Here is a 17,323-nt window from a genome sequence, read left to right on the forward strand (position 1 = left end):
TTTTCGTCATCGAAATTATCCCAGTTGATAAAGGTGTCTAATGATAATCCACATGGAAAGTAAAAAAGTCTATTAAAACTTTTCATAAGACTTTCTTTTAAAAATATCTTTATAGATTCAATTTTATTTAATGAATATTAAATCTTGTTTAATAAAAAATAATTTCAATATAGTTTAAATTAAAATTTTAATTTCAATAATAAAAACTAATATATATATATATATAATTTATAATAATACAATAACCCTTTCTTTTTTAAAAGATTTTTTTAAAAAAACTTAATAAAAATAATAATTTAACAACCCTAATAAAGGGTTGGTTTCATGGGGCATCCCATGTGCTAGTTGCAATAGTCTTTGGGACTGCTACGACAGCACAAGGTCTTCCCACGATAGCCCTTGGCTTGTACACAACAAACCTTATGCTACATGCAACAGCCAAGGTCACCAACCATGGTGATAAAGAGAGCGAGTGGGGGGGGGGGGGGGGGTGGTGCGGTGTGTATGTATATATATATATATATATATATATCTATGTATGTATGTATGTATGTATGTATGTATGTATGTATGTATGTATTGATAGATTCATATCAAATAGTCTAATAGGAAGAGTAATTACAAACAATTCGAATTCGTGCAATTCAATTTTGGTTCTCATTTTCAAACCCTAGCTTTATTTTTCATTTTCCAAATTCAAATCTTCTAATGAGAGTTTCAATTTTATTTTCTCTCAAATGATTCAATTATGAAGAATGATTGTTTCAATGACAAGGGTTTTGATTTTTAAATACAATTTCCATAAACAAAGATCCATATAATAGGCACAAAGAAAACAAAGGCAAATCAAAAGATTTACTATGATAAACTTTACAAAATTCCTACCTCGATTTGATGCTAAAATCTAACAAACACTTGAAGAACGCAAAAATTCATGTCCCCAAAAATCCTTTCAAAAATTGCTCCTCCAAACTTGTGTGTGAAGAAATTAGTTCTAACCTCCTAATAAAGAGTTTAACTCATCCTAGGGTTTTAGTTTTACGAACATGCAAAAGCCTTTTCTTTTATTATTTTAATTTACTTAATTCCTTGTGGACACTTTTTGCCTCTAATTAAATTAAACGTATTTAAATTATTCCCACTTCATTTTTATTAAATAAGAAGTATTTAGAAAACATACTAATTAATTTTTAACTAATAATAATATTTAAAGTTCATTATTTAAATGCAACTTCTAAATTTATTCTTATTAAATCAAATAAATATTTTATTTTATTTTAATTGATAAACGACTGAGGCTCAATTAATTTTTTAATTATAATTATGTGTTGAAATTAATTATTATGAAGTGTTAAGCTTGAGTAGATTCGAACCCAAGACCTCCCACATGAGAGGCTCACAAGTTACCATTGTGTTGTAGGCTCTTGCCTAAATCAAATAAATATAATTACACAAAGTTGGTCTTTTAATTAAATATTTAAATTTATTTCTTCTATTTAATTAACTTCTTAATTAGTTAAATATAATTAAATTTTGGTTTTTCTTTATAAATTTTTTTGTTTAAGTTAATCATTTAATAATATCTTTGTTTGATTTAATTATAACAAAAAATCACAACAAACCCACAAACTCAATAAGAAAACTCATCTAAATGACAAACTATGAGTTCAAACTCAAAGGTTAAAAATTTTGAATTTGTGTCACTTGATGAATTCAGAAAGGTAAATAACTCACATACTGGTCATATATTTTAGGACAATTGGCTCAAGTTTAAGATTTGGATTTGAGAACTATCTCCCCTCTTTTACCTTTGAGATACTATGATAGGGCATGCTCATCCTAGCAATTCAAAGAAGTTGATGTCCAGTACCTATAATCTACACAAAAGCTGAACATGTACATATGCATATATATCTAAGCTAAATAGACAGTGGCAAGGAGTGGTACATCGTGTAGATCTCGACTAGCAGGTGACTGCAACTCCCTCCCTCAACCACATCAGATACGTCAAACATAAAGTAAAATATACATGTACACCATAGACATGCAAGTACGGGGTAAGTAATCATAAAACCACATATAAATCATCCATATAACTATCATCATGAAAAAAACTAAAATCACTACATTAATATACAAAGCATCATCATCAAAAAAATAACCATGAACACATGAAATATTCGAGTATATAGAAGCTCATCAAATATATAATCTAAGTATGAAAATATCATAAACCAAATCAGGTAACAAAGTAGCACTAAATCATAACACATAACCACAAAAGTTGGCCTAAAAGAATTCGGCAATATAGCATGAAAGTTAAACTAGGGGTAGGCACTACACAAATTAGGAAAAGAATTCTCAGGTAATGAAGAATTTTTATGTGCTAAGCAATGGGAATATCCCCTTCATCACTGTACGCATATGGATTGTTCTTCATATGTTGAGAAATACAAAGAAATAATATTACATATTATTTCATCACTAGTGTATTCATATATCTCTTAACATTTAGCTCATTACTTTTCACTTTCCTCTCAAATGATCTTCCTAGTGTTTTAAACTTTTTAAGAATTGGCAATTTTTCATTTTCTACCTTCTTAGTCATCTAATGATAATTTTTATGAGTAATGCATAAAATTTTGCTACTTGTGTTTTTCCATTCATTTAGGTGAATGCACCACATTGTGGTGCCAAAAAGATGGCACACAACTAAAATTTTTAAAATTCTAAAACGCACATGCGCTTTTTAAAAATTCTATATGTGGGCTGCAAACTTGTAGCCCATTCCATTTTTGTCTTGTTTCTTTTTGCTGGTGCCTTCTTTTCCCTCAACAGTGCGCACACATTTTTTTTAAAGTTGAAGAATTTTCTCACTCTCCTCCTCAAAATGCCTCCTCATTGCTGGAGATCAAGATCGGGATCATCAAGTATGTTTTCTACTATTGTTTTTGCATTGTTTTGTATGTTTGAGCATTGTTTTGTATGTTTTTTTAGTTTTTCTTCAAATTTTTTTATTTATTTAAATTGCAATAGGTTTCTTATCAAGAAATGTGAATAATCAACCACCAAATCCCCAGCCTGATCAACAAAATCAAAATGAAAACCCTCCACAAGAAGAGCAAGAACTTTCGCAACCTCTATCGATTGAAAGAGCTCCTATTGGCACCCAAGACAATATAATGAATAAAATAGAAAGAGGAAAAAATGAATTAGAAGCAATCATTGGTAGGTTGAAAGCTTGCAGAAAAACTAATCCTATGAGAGCACAATTGGCATCATCCCTTGAGTCCATTATGAGCCATGTAGCTTCTGTTAGTGGTCAGTTGGATATTTGGCATGTTAAGAGAGAAGAACAAAGAAGATATTATGCAAACAAATTATTCTATAAAAATGTAAGAAAAAAGGACATAGAAAAATGTAACATATGTGCATTGTTTAAAAAAGTCAGGAGAACAAGACACTATTAAACATAAAACTAAAAGGTTCCCCATTCAGTAGTGCATACATGATGATATTAGAAATAACTTTTGGGATAGATGGTGGATGGTCTTTGATGCCCATCTTTGCAATAATCATGAGGTTCCAATGTATTTCTTAAAGAAATTATATTATGAATTTGTCCTCAGAGAGATCTCCAATTATTTTCACATGTTAGATTCTCAGGGTAGAGGTGGGGGTCATCATTTGAGAGGTCAGGGGCACATCATGACCCTAATACAGTTAGGGCACTTGTTGCCAAACCATAGGTTGAGCATGTTATTATTCCTTCTATTGTGAAGGAATATGTACAAACTAGTACTCTCTCATTCATTGTGCCAGTCAATTAGTTGAGGAGGAGCCTTCTTTACATCACAGGCACATGTACACGGTATGTGGATCCTTATGCACATTTGACAGTCATGTTGGAGACACTATGGATGATGGGATAGTCACTAATGAGTTCCTGAGTGACACATTTGGCATTGACACATAGGTAAATTACAATTATAATAAACTAATTTGATCGCATTTCATATGTATAGTGAATGACTAATTAATTAGCATGTCTTGACATTGTTCAAAATTTAGGGTAAGAGTGTTGATGGCCCTAGTACAGATTCCCTGACCCCATTTTACATCTCATCAACGAGTCAATAGGTATGCATCAATTGAATCATTTAAATTAATACATATATTTATTGAGTAATCATATGAAGGATTGAAATTTTTTTTGGTCCATGTGCATTAGTTCTCTACTAGACCATTGACATTCACAAGGGACTTTGAGCCTAGGCATGATACAAGATTCATAGAGGTACATTTGTTTCATGTTAATTTAATTCATTTGATTATATTATATTCTATAAAAAAATGTAAATTGTATTATATGATTTGCAGTTGTTCATGTTTGAGACTCCTCATCTTCGCCAGTCCATCGATTGTGGAGTTGCTATTGCAATGGCTAGTTCAGAGCCATTGACTGAGGTATGAAAGAGTTTTCATAGTTTTAGTTGTTATTTATAATAGTTAGTATTGAAATGTCAAATGGTATTTATAATTATGATTGAGTGATTATATTGATTGAATTATTGTAGGGTCTTGTTACTCCTGATCATCCACGAGCCTTTGAGGTGGATGTATAGAGTGACTATTTGATGGTGGTAAGAAAATAATTAATTTTCTGTGTGCGTATATTTGATTTCAATGTATAATAATTATTGATTCATATATACTTTGTTTGTATCAGCTCCAGTTAGAGAGGAGCCTAAATAAGAGGACGAACGAGTGTGTGGGGAAGACCCCATCATCCCCATCATCTCCCTCCACACAATGACTGAAGACCTCTAGGGATTTGTTTCCTTCCCCTTGTGGGAAGGATAAGATATAGGGATGGACACATGTATAGGAATTAGTGGACATATATCTTGGATTTTACGTTAGTGGACATATTCGACATACATTTGATGTATATATCACATTTTCTATTTGATGTATGACATATATTTGATGCATGACATTATTAGACTTACAAATTTAATGCATTGGTTTGTTTAGGTATGCCATTATTGGTTATCATAATATATATCTTGTTTTCCTTGTTTACATTTTAAGTCTTTCATGTATTTTATTTTAATGTAATTTGCATCCAAAATAAGGGTAGGAATCATTATAATAAGCTTTGATAGTATCTTTTGACATGTGAATAAGGCTATGATATTAATTTGTATTTAAATTGTACAAGTTATGAGTACTTTTGATTTATAAGTAACTTATTTGGAGTTTTTGTTGGGATGAGAACAATGAAACTTGAATTCTTAGAGGTGTTATAAAATTAACATTGAAGTTTGACTCTTGAGTTGGTTGCATTATGTAAATGTCTAAGCTTGAATCTTATTGTCATCATAAACATTTCAAGATTTTATATATGCTTTATCTTCAGAACACGAGAAGACTTGAAATAAAGTTTTTAATTTATTTATGGAATTTGATATCAATATTTCTTGCTTATCCATCTCTTCGAGAGCTTCATTCATGGAAACACATTATATATGATCTTCTTATGATACATCCACCATGGAACCTTCCAAATTTGCACTCTGCCATAAAATATACATTCATTTATTTTAGGCATTCTCCTCATGTGTTCTTCCACATTTTGTACACATAGATACAAGAGCAGCTACAACTAAATCATCTAACAAAACTGTTCAATCTAGTGTTTTTATGGATATCCATGTCCATTATCCAGCCACATTGAACATTGGACCAACTTCTAGACTAAAACACGAGGTGAGAACATAGTTGGAAAGTTAAAACTTGAAGCAAACAAAATGAGATTTAATTTTGGTTGATGTTGATTGCCATGCTTCTGCATCATCTAATCATGGTGTAGTAGGTAGAACTTATATCTAGAATGTAGTTTGTAAGGCTTTTTAGAACTTCTTATCCTAAGAAATTCTTGAAGGATTGATATTCTTAATCATACTATGTTTACTTTAATTTCATTTTAGGTAAAGTGTGAGAATACTTTGAGAGTACGCTTCAATGTTTATGAATTGTGCAAGGTAAGATGGTATTCTAGAGCTCTCACTGGATGGACTTAGAACCAATGTTTGTGATCTCTTTCAGTTGAATCCAAACATGTAATATCTCATAACATATGAAGATGAAGACAATGATTTGTGGAGGAGGACCCTTTAAACCTTGTTGCTCATGATGAGGGCAAACTGAAAAATTGGGCAGACAATTAGATGGTTCCACTATTCTTCCACTAGGAAAGGGAGTATTTATAGGAGGAAAAGGAATCGAACAACCCATGAGAGGGAAACTTGGTGGAGAGATTTCTGGAATATAATTCATGATGTGTGGAACATAATTTATTTGCGGTTGGAATGGAGCTGGAACAATATTGTGTGCTATCAGTGAGGTTGCATTCACTATTGGAGGGTAAATTGGGAAAGTGTATGGGCATGGAGGGAGAGTCATGTATTGTATTGCAGGAGGAATAAATTCTTGCACACATGGATTCAAATTGGCAGTCATGGCTTTCTACAATTGTTGTGCCTCCAATATTCCTCAAAATATATCTTTGTAAAGGCAATGATAGAATGAGAAATATGATTTTGAAAGTCATGGCAGGGACAAATATTTCTAGGTGGCCTTTTCGTGGTGGTCCACCTTTTTTCATGTTAATTTCTCAATAAACTAATGTTGCACACAAAATATATGTTGAATCCATGGCTTCCTGCATAGAGAAATAATCACGACATTGGGCTTCTTCTCTATAGTAATATAAACAGGAAATGGAAATGCAACACTATCTATGAAACACTTGAGCAAAAGCAGTATCAATCAGACAACTTAGAAAAATGTCAAAAACAATCTCTGTGAGAGGGGCCAAAGAGGAAATTGCATGACCTGTGCTAAAGAACATACACATATGATCAACATAGTAAAATGTATTTCTAACAAAGAAGATAGTATTTTTGTTTTATCATTGTCTTTATAAAACATGAGGTGTAGGTCTAAACAACATACTAAAATGTATAGGACACTTCATAGGTTTTTTTTCATCATTCTCTTTATAAAAGATATGTTTTTATTGTAAATTATTATCCAAATAGAATAGACCAAATACTTTTATGAATTGAACTTTAATATATCTTCGGTGTACCCATTGCACCGTAAGGTGCGATTGCTAGTTTTATTAGTACATAAAAAACAAAACTTGTGACAATTAGAGTATGACGGGACTTTGATCTTTTTCAAAAATCCCAAAAATCCATCACCCTCATTATTGTGTGAGGTCCAAGACAAAAAGAGATTTTTTTTTTGGTATAGAACAAATTGTTTTGCAATTTCATGTAAAAATAGAATCCACATGCCATTAGACAATAAGTAAGCATCTTATGAAGCAAATTTATTAATATGGCATTAAGGTGTAGATTGATCAATGAGAATCGAATGTGCAAGTGATTTAAGCATCTTCGAGCAATTCTGGCAATACTATTTAATGGTCGCTCTCCGAGCTCAACTGTGTAAGTAAATTATTCTATTTAATGCCTCTCATATCTCAATTATGTTAGTTAAAAATACTTAACTAATAGTTAGTTCCTACGTAAAAGGATCGTAGAAGGACTAAAAGTGTTCCGATAAGAATCGCTTAATGGGTGAGGATTCAGGAAGTATCTGAAAGACGAAGCACCAGAGATGTGACAAGTTGGCAGTGATGCCATTTATATCAGCCAATACATCAATTCTAAGTTTCTATGCTACTGCTGTTCAAGTGCTAGAGTCATGACGGTTTGACAACGGTTTCGGGAGGATACTTATGCTTTCACACTATCTGCTATCCAAGAGTTGCGTTGTGCTGGCCTTCAGCTCTCCCAACTCTAAATTCGGCAACTTTCCAGTGTTATCAGGGAGGTTGTTTAAGCTGTATCAGCTAAATAAATTATGCAGCTGGGATAAGTTGCCAATGTTATGAGAGAGGTTGCTTAGGCTGCTACAGCATGTCAAGTCCAAAACACTTGTAGCTGAGACAGATTGCCAATGCTATCAGGGAGGCTGCTTAAGCTCCCACACCCTCCCAAGTCTAATCTTTGGAGCTGTGACAGGTTGCCAATGCTATTAGGGAGGTTGCTTAAGCTCCCACACTCTACCAAGTCTAATCTTTGCAGCTGAGACAGGTTGCCAATGCTATCAGGGAGGCTGCTTAAGCTCCCACACCCTCCCAAGTCTAATCTTTGGAGCTGTGACAGGTTGCCAATGCTATTAGGGAGGTTGCTTAAGCTCCCACACTCTACCAAGTCTAATCTTTGCAGCTGAGACAGGTTGCCAATGCTATCAAGGAGGCTGCTTAAGCTCCCACACCCTCCCAAGTCTAATATTTGCAGCTGTGACAGTTTGCCAATGCTATCAGGGAGGTTGCTTAAGCTCCCACACCATCCCAACTCTAATATTTGCAGCTGTGAAAGGTTACCAATGCTATCAGGGAGGTTGCTTAAGCTAATATTTGCAGCTGTGGCAGGTTGCCAATGCTATCAGGAAGGTTGCTTAAGCTAATATTTGCAGCTGTGACAGGTTGCCAATGCTATTAGGGAGGCTGCTTAAGCTCCTACACCATCTCAAGTCTAATCTTTGCAGCTGTGACAGGTTGCCAATGCTATTAGGGAGGCTGCTTAAGCTCCCACAGCATGCCAAGTCTAATCTTTGCAGCTGTGACAGGTTGCCAATGCTATTAGGGAGGCTGCTTAAGCTCCCACACAATCCCAAGTCTAATCTTTGCAGCTGTGACAGGCTGCCAATGCTATCAGGGAGTCTGCTTAAGCTCCCACACGATCCCAAGTCTAATCTTTGCAGCTGTGACAGGTTGCCAATGCTATTAGGAAGGTTGCTTAAGCTCACACACCCTAGCATGTCTAATCTTTGCAGCTGTGACAGGTTGCCAATCCTATCAGGGAGGCTGCTTAAGTGCACACACCCTCCCAAGTTTAATCTTTGCAGCTGTGACAGGTTGCCAATGCTATCAGGGAGGTTGCTTAAGCTCCCACACCCTCCCAAGTCTAATCTTTGCAGCTGTGACAGGTTGCCAATGCTCTCAGGTAGGCTTCTTAAGTTGTAACAGTGCATCAAGTATAATCTCTGCAACTGGGACAGGTTGCCAATGGTATCAAGGAGGAGCATAGGAAGTGGAATCGAAATGGGTGGCGATAGAGAAAGGCTAAGTGAAATAGGGGGAGAGACAGAAGGGGTATCCAACTTAAAGCAACCATTTAGTTGAAGAATCTTACATTGCCAAATGGTATCCTCAATTCTAGAGTGACGTGGTTTCTTGTCTGTTAAATTCTTCACAATTTCAAACTTGCAATTTTCCAACCTTAACCATTTCAAAGTTCGGGGAAGCAGCATAAATAGCGCGTCCCTTGACATGCATTCAATGGTCAGATTTTCCAAATGGAGATAGTGAAGCCCCTCCATATAAACCATTTCAAGATTTTGTGGATTCCCTCCAATGATCCGAATTCGGGATAAATTGTTGGACACGGTGCTCAAATGGGTTGGCTTCCACTTGCGGGTTCCCTGTTTCTCTTTCTCAGCGATAGTTTGCCCCATATCTCGCAAATGGTCATGCATCTGGAATAATCCTGTTTCATCAATCTTTATCAATAGTTTCATGGACAGGTTAGACACAGCAGTGCGTGCCTTCTTGAACAAGGATTCCCAAAAAACAATGGGTAGTGTTTTGTCTTCTCCAATAAAGAAGCAAGAAATGTCTACAAATATCTCTTTTTCTTCATCACTGAGGGCATTGTAGCTGATATAAAGTATATCATAAATTTCAGAATTGTGAGTTATGTCGTGAAGAGCTTCCTTCCAGCAATCTTTGTCATCCTTCTTGTCGTACAATAAGGATCCAATCACTTCCAATGAAAGAGGATGCCCCTGACAAGCTTCCACTATTCTTCTTGACAGATCTTCGTAGCCGAGACTTGGAGATGCTCTGAGAAATGCATGCCAACTAAATAACTGGAGACTTTCTTCCATCTCCAATCCACTCATCTGGTGGATGCATTGTGCTGGAATCCCACCAACATTGAAGATATGTTTATCTCTAGAAGTTATGATAATTCTGCTACCACAGGCCAACCAGTCCCCAACCAGGACATCCAATTGTTTAACAGCATCAACATCATCTAGAACAAGCAGCACACGTTTTCCTCCCAAACGGTCTCTGAGCAAAGCAATGCCCTCGTCAACACTGTCCACTTCTATATTATATTTAGATAAATCTTTGAGAATCTTTTTCTGCAATTTTGTAAGGCCAGAGGTCTCTGCAGCAGTGGTGCGGACATTAGAAACAAATGAAGAGGCTTCAAAATCTGCAAAGAGTTGATTGTACACAGCCTTGGCAACTGTGGTCTTACCAATACCGCCAATACCCCATATTCCTATTTTAGTTACATCATCCACTGAATTGAGATTTAATTTATGAATGAGAACATTCTTGACCTTCTCCAATCCCACTGGATGCTTGGCAACATGTAATGGCACTCTGTCTAAAGTCTTAATGAGGTCATTCACCACCCTCTTTATCATCCGAGCTTCGAAGCTGCAATGGTCAGAATAGGTCAGTGCAGATTGCAAATGTCTTAATTTACCTGTAATTATACTGCTTTGTAGGCGGCCCAAAAAAAGTCCCTATACTTTCAAATAATTTCATCTAAAAATTATTTGAGTAAAATATACATTCAAAATTTTGTGAGAGAATCAAATGAAAAAATTTAATAACGTGATAATGCAAAACCAAAAAAGTTGAAGATTTAAAAATTATATGATGCTTAAACAAATAAAAATAAACTAAAGATATAGTAAGTAAAATTTATTTTATATTTCTTTAGATTTGATGATATAAATTGATAAGAAAGAGTTGATTAAATACATAAACTTACTAAGTAAAGTGAGAGGCTTTTTATTTTTACAATGACATCAACTTCACTTTTTTGAAAAAAATAGTGCAACGGATTCTTTTAATTACTTGAAGAAAGATGTTTAATAAAAAGTTAGTCAGTTACAAATGCATTGGATTGAAAGACAAATGAACAACAAAATTGGGTGAGGAATGGACAGTTTATTGTGAGAGAGTTGTATGGAGTCAAAAACTTCCAGCAATGTCATTTCAATTTTTGCTATGTTTTTCAATTTTCTTTCCTTCACACAGAAAATGAAGTTGTTTTGGTAGGATGGGGCGTCTTCTAGATTTATCATACTGGGAACTTACATTCAGTGAATGCTTATATTACTTTTTTGCATCAATACATTTACAGTACAATAGACATGGAAGGCGGTTCTGGTTGGTACTCAGCATGCCCAACACAGAAGAAAATATATGAAGATTTTTAAGTGTGGACCGTAATCAAAGATCTCACACAAGATTTTGAGGAGTTAGGCGGGCAATGTGACCCAAAAGCATGGCTCCGTTGCAGATGTGTGAATGTTAGATATGGTTCAGTACATTTGCCCATTCTACTCTACATGAATAGTGTATAAATTTTCATAAATGACTGGTAATGGTATACAGATTATTTTGAGTGTTTGCATGATGAAAACTTTGAAATTCACAGGATTCCTTTGGTGTTCATAGAATAATTAAATAATCAATTAAATCAAAAATATTTTTTCAAATTTGTTTTTAAATATATAATGAAGTCAGGCAAGAGCTTACAATACTGTAAATTGTGAGCCTTTTATATGGGAGGTCTTGGTTCAAGTCTAATAAAATAAAATAAAATAAACAATAATAAATAATTAAAATTTAAACACATAATAATCAATCTTGACTTCGATTTCTTATCAATGGACTCTTAATCTATTGATAAAAGATTGAAGAAAATAAAAAAAATCTAAAATAGAATCATTTTTACTTAATTCAAATAAACTATACAATCTGTTAAATTCTCATTTGATTAATCTAAATATAAAAATTGTAATATCTAGTAAAAACTTCATCAAAAAATTTTAATAGAAAAATAAAAAATATATAAATCATTTTCATATAATTAAAATTTAGTCAATAGACTTATGATTTACTGGCAAAGTTGGAAGGTTCTCTCAAGTCTCAGACATTTAAAAAAGTTAAGGCCGCTGACTAACTTAGCAGAATTAATACCCATTTGATAGACCTCCTTAAAAAAAATTAACTTTATAAAATATAATTAACATACCAATTTTGCCGTCTGATTCGAGTTTGTTTAACATCACTGTAAAACTTTATAACTCGTATTCAAACATAATTGATTAAATGGATAGACATCTGTCCTCCCTCATTCAGCAGCCATAAAATAAAATAAATTCAAATTATCTAACTCATTTACACATAATTAACTAAATTAAGACACCTATGTTTTCCATTGTTCAGCTGCAATGAAATAATAAACCAAAATAATTAGATTACTATTATGTAGTGACAAAACGATCAAAATTATGTAACAGCATAATGTTAAACTATTATATACTCGTTTCGTTCATTTAACCAATTATACTCCAACTTCCTTCCCTAACGTGCATCAAGCGGCAACTGCGAAATGGTTTAACCAAAAAAAATCACAAAAGCAAGCAAAAAGTGAGGTTCATAACTTACCCCTCTGTTAAATCCATGGACCAACCCGAGCGTTTACAGATCTCGAGAAGGGCATTCTTCCACCGCTCAATTTCTTCCTTTTCGTACCGATCTGAATGGCCGCGATGTTTCTGAAACGATTGGCAATAGGGACTGTTCCCCTTCTCAGGATAGCTGACATGAGTTGGATCCACATAATAAAACAGAGGAATTATCAGACCAGGCGTCCTCAACATTTCAGCAGCCTCTCTGAGACACCAGATCGATTCTGCATAGCCTCTGGAAAATATGGGAATTCGGATGGCACCGCTCTCTATTGCTCTTTCCAAACTCTCGTCAATGAGTTCCCCCTTTTCCAATTTGTGAGAGTCCAGGAAGACATTGAGTCCTGCAACGGAGAGGGCTTCGAATAGATGGTCAACCAGAGTCTTCCTCACATCTGGTCCCCTGAAACTCAGAAATACGTGATACTTCTTGTTACTTTGGAAGGCAAGTTTAGTAGAGGGGGGCTCGTATCCGAGAAAGGATTCTCCAGAAGTAGATGCAAATGAGTGTGTGATAGTTCTAGATGTGGATGCCATGGGAATGGATCAAACTGAACACAGAAATGATACAAGATGAGAGCAACGGAAGAGGGTTTAGGAGAAGGGGAGGACAATAACTAGGCAGAAAAAAAAATGGAAAAACTTTTCTGTTGAGAAAGGAAAGGTAAAGTGCAATGTATAGGTTATAGGCCTAGAGCAGAGAGATACGGACAAAAACTATGTGACTGGACGCGTAAATGGGGTGGATGACAGCCCGTGTTTTGAACTTCCAGTGTAATTTCCACAAGGTGACGGACCATTTCAAACTCCTCCTTTTATGCATATTTTCTACATGAGATGATCCGTGATTAATGTGGAGTGTGGACAAAGGGCGACATCTATCTAGCCGAATATTTGCACCTGATGTGACGTTATGTTTGATTTATTAATTAATTTAAAATTCACAGAATCGTGGTTGTGTGACTTTTAAATTAATTAATAAATCAAACAAAACGGTCACATCTGGTGCGTTTGTTCAGCTATTTAGGCACGGGCGAAGGAAAGTGCTAACGTCTCAATGGGAAGGGCACATATCAAGGAAGTGTGGAATTCGAAGAAGATGAATTCCAAGTGATGGGTAACTTTGTAGGTGTGATGAAACTTCCAACTTACGGGAAATATTTCCATGTTTGAATGAATGAAAGAAAGAAAGATTTTAATAATGTTTACGAGGTTGAGGGAGTCTATGGGACTTGCACATAGCACCCACTTCTATAAGAGGTGAAAATCTAATCTAGTTGTAAACTTTTGACTAACTCGTCTCTCTGTTGATGAATTTTAATAATCAAGTTTGTTGTTCTGCTCAACTATTTTTCCTCAAATAAGTAGTTCAGGTTTCTTTTCTCTAGCATACCCAGATCTAATGTGTCAATGTACGTCGGACATTCTGTGACAAAGTGTTGCTCCGTTTCCACAACCCCCATATCACAGAATAAGCATGTTATGTCTATCCAATCTTATTTTGGAACCCGCCATCTACATGTTTCACATCTCAGCTGATGAGAACTAGTTCTAAGCTGAGGTATAAGCATTTTTTCTCTCCATTTAATAGGTGCTCTTATATAAGCATTTTCATCATGACTAGAAGTAGGATTAAATTCCTTAATATAGTAAGATTTTTTATGCCCCTTCTATATTGTCCACATGATATTACAAAAAAAATTCATAATAAATTTCTTTATTTCTTCATTACTAACTGGGCATGTATGGATATTAACATCCCATTTTCACATCCACTTGTCATTTTGCTTCATCCTTGTGTCTTTTCTCCTTTCAATCTTTTCTTCAGTGACTAGCTTAGGCCATCGATGACTTTCCAGACATTCATTTGAACCAATGCAACTACTTCTAATGGAAAAGAGTCAGCCCTAGCCAATAAGATCTCATAGGGCAACGTAGTCTTGGTTTTGAGACTATTGATAATGAAGTGCTTTTAAATTCTTTCCATTTGTCTCCATTTTTGATCGGACATACTGTCATGTCTAGAGTTCAAGGCAAAAACACACCAACAATTTTTTTTTTTTTAAAATAATAGTGACTAAGGTTATAACATACTATCATAGAATGCATTGCAGAAAGATAACAACAAGGTAAGTCGAGTTCGAGTCACAAGGTTGCACTATTAGTTTACTAGAGTTCTGGGGTTTCAGTTTTGATTAAAATGTCGATTAGGGTAAGTGTAAGTTGAAGTACCCATAAAGGAGTTCGTTCTTATTTTGAGGTTTAGGCAAACAATTGAATTTTTTATTATATTTCAAAAGGATGCAGAGTCGGTATTCTAACACACTATACGGGTTCAAAACCCTAAGTCCTAGCGCTACAAGAACACTTAGTTTGGGTTGAATAAGTCGATCAATTAAACATTAGATTCAAATTACAAAGGTACGATACCAAGTTCAAAATGCATTTAGGTTTTCCAAGTTCTTAAGTCGACTATGATACTATCCCTTATTACACTATACTAGGTCAATCTTTACAAAAATCTAATTTTGCAATTAAAGGTCAATCTATCCTAACATACTAATACTTACTTCCATATATTATCATAACCTATTTAGAACTAATTAAAAATATTAAATATTTGTCAATAAACTTATTCACAACTTCTAACTCATCTTCTATCATAACTTGACTCATCTTATCAAGTTATCTAGTCAATTCTAACTCATAACACTTCCTAATCCACTAACCACCTTCTACGTTAAAATTCTAATTAAATTCAAATGCATAATATCCCAATACTATATTCATCACATAAATTTAAATCCCAACATAAGACTACTAACATAAAATTTCTAACTAATCCATTTCCAATCGTACCCATTACTTAACTACTAAGAGGATGTTATATATTAACAACTAATACTAGCCTTTGACATAATAAATTTTAACGCTAATGCACATCGATATCCTACACCACAAGTAAATTAAAAACCAATCACCACTAAAATATATTATTATAAAACTCTAATACACATAATTAAACTTCACCCCAAATACTAAGCATCAATAAAATAACATTATGAAATCATCTACTCACTATCCATCCCATAGCAAAAGTCTAACCCCTTATTATTATTTACTTACTCTAACAAATCAAACCTTATTACCCAAACAATACTTTTCCCTTTTACTAACTAAAAATTCTAACTAAATCTAGCATTATTATAATCCCAAACTATCACCTAAAACTCCTACTAACATGATCTAACCTACACTTACTAACCTATCCATTAAACTTGATTAACATAACCTCTAATCCAATTATACCTTCAAGTAGGAGTATTAAACACAAATTAAAATAATACTATACATTATTTACTAACCACTAAACTAACTTACTTAAAAACATACTTAACTATCCCAACACCTATTAACTACCCTTAAGGCCTACCTCACTATTCCTAACTACCCCACTAACCCTCCCCACTTGCAATTGGGGCTTTCCAAGTCTGAGTGCTTACCAAGGGGAAATCTGCATACTCCTTTATTGACATGACATTGTACCATCAGGGGGGAGTACATTGGAGTGTGGAAGTAGATGGGTGGACACAGCTATCCTCCATCCAAACTGTACAGTTGACTAACTTTCAAAAAATTGAAAACATCATGGATTTTTATGAAAATTTCAGCATTTGATCTTTATAGTTTGTAGTAAAAAACAAAAACAAAATTGGAAAAAAATCACTATGTTTTCGTGAATCTAGAAGAAAAAAAAGTTTGACTTTGTTTTATCTTTAGTGCATTTTAGATAGAGATTAGCTTGTCCCGAGATGGGTGAGGGAGAGGGAGATGGTAATCCACCTAACCTCCCAAGTCCTCAACACAACAACCAAGGAACCTTTTTTTATGTCAACTCACCCTTCATTCATTTCAATGAGAGGACAAGTGCAAAGGTCATTTATGGCCCTTCCAATGCATGGAGAAGGTGGCGATGCGTTTGGGAAGGAAGGAAGATAGAGTGAGGGGATTGGTAGATGAATCTCACCTAAGATAGGCCACCCTCATAAAAGTTTTATTTTTTTGTAGGGCTACATGGGAATGGAGTAGAGGGGGGTGATGGGATGTGGGGATGGTGGGACCTACGTGGTCCATGATCCAATCCAGCCCCATATTGATTTAAATGGCCTTCTGTTACTAAAAGAAAAGTATAATGCTTGTGGCCTAGAGCAGAGAGATACAAACAAAGACAATGTGACAAGATGCATATATGGTGTGGATGATAGCCTGTGTTTTGAACTTAAGTGTAATTTCCACACGGTGATGAAACAATTCAAGCTCCTCCTTTTATGCATATTTTCTACATGAGATGATCTGTGATTTATGTGGAGTGTGGAGGGAAGGAAAGTGCTAACGTTCCAATCGGAAGGGCTCGTATCAAGGAAGTGTGGAATTCGAAGAAGATGAATTCCAAGTGATGGGAAACTTTGTAGGTGTGATGAAACTTCCAACTTGACGAGAAATATTTCCATGTTTATATTTCCATGTTTGAATGAATGAAAGAAAGAATGATTTTAACTAGCGTCTATGCAACTGAGGGAGTCTATGGGACCTGCACATAGCACCCACCTCTAAAAGAGGTGAAAATATAATCTAGTTGTAAACTTTTGACTAACTCGTCTCTCTTTCGATGAATTTT

At 34.6% G+C, this 17,323-nt stretch overlaps 1 pseudogene across 1 annotated transcript; it reads right to left on the minus strand.

Annotated features, from left to right (window-relative positions):
- Positions 1–7,649: 7,649 nt before the first annotated feature.
- On the minus strand, positions 7,650–13,283 carry LOC149555434 (uncharacterized; annotated as a pseudogene). The gene is made up of 2 exons (XR_016364487.1): positions 12,623–13,283; positions 7,650–10,594 (listed from the first exon to the last, which is right to left on the minus strand). The product of XR_016364487.1 is annotated as an uncharacterized LOC149555434 (transcript).
- Positions 13,284–17,323: the final 4,040 nt, after the last annotated feature.

Source organism: Cupressus sempervirens, chromosome 5, assembly GCF_028749045.1.
Source record: "Cupressus sempervirens isolate cs-2001-9-10 chromosome 5, ASM2874904v1, whole genome shotgun sequence".
In the NCBI taxonomy this organism is placed as follows: domain Eukaryota; kingdom Viridiplantae; phylum Streptophyta; class Pinopsida; order Cupressales; family Cupressaceae; genus Cupressus; species Cupressus sempervirens.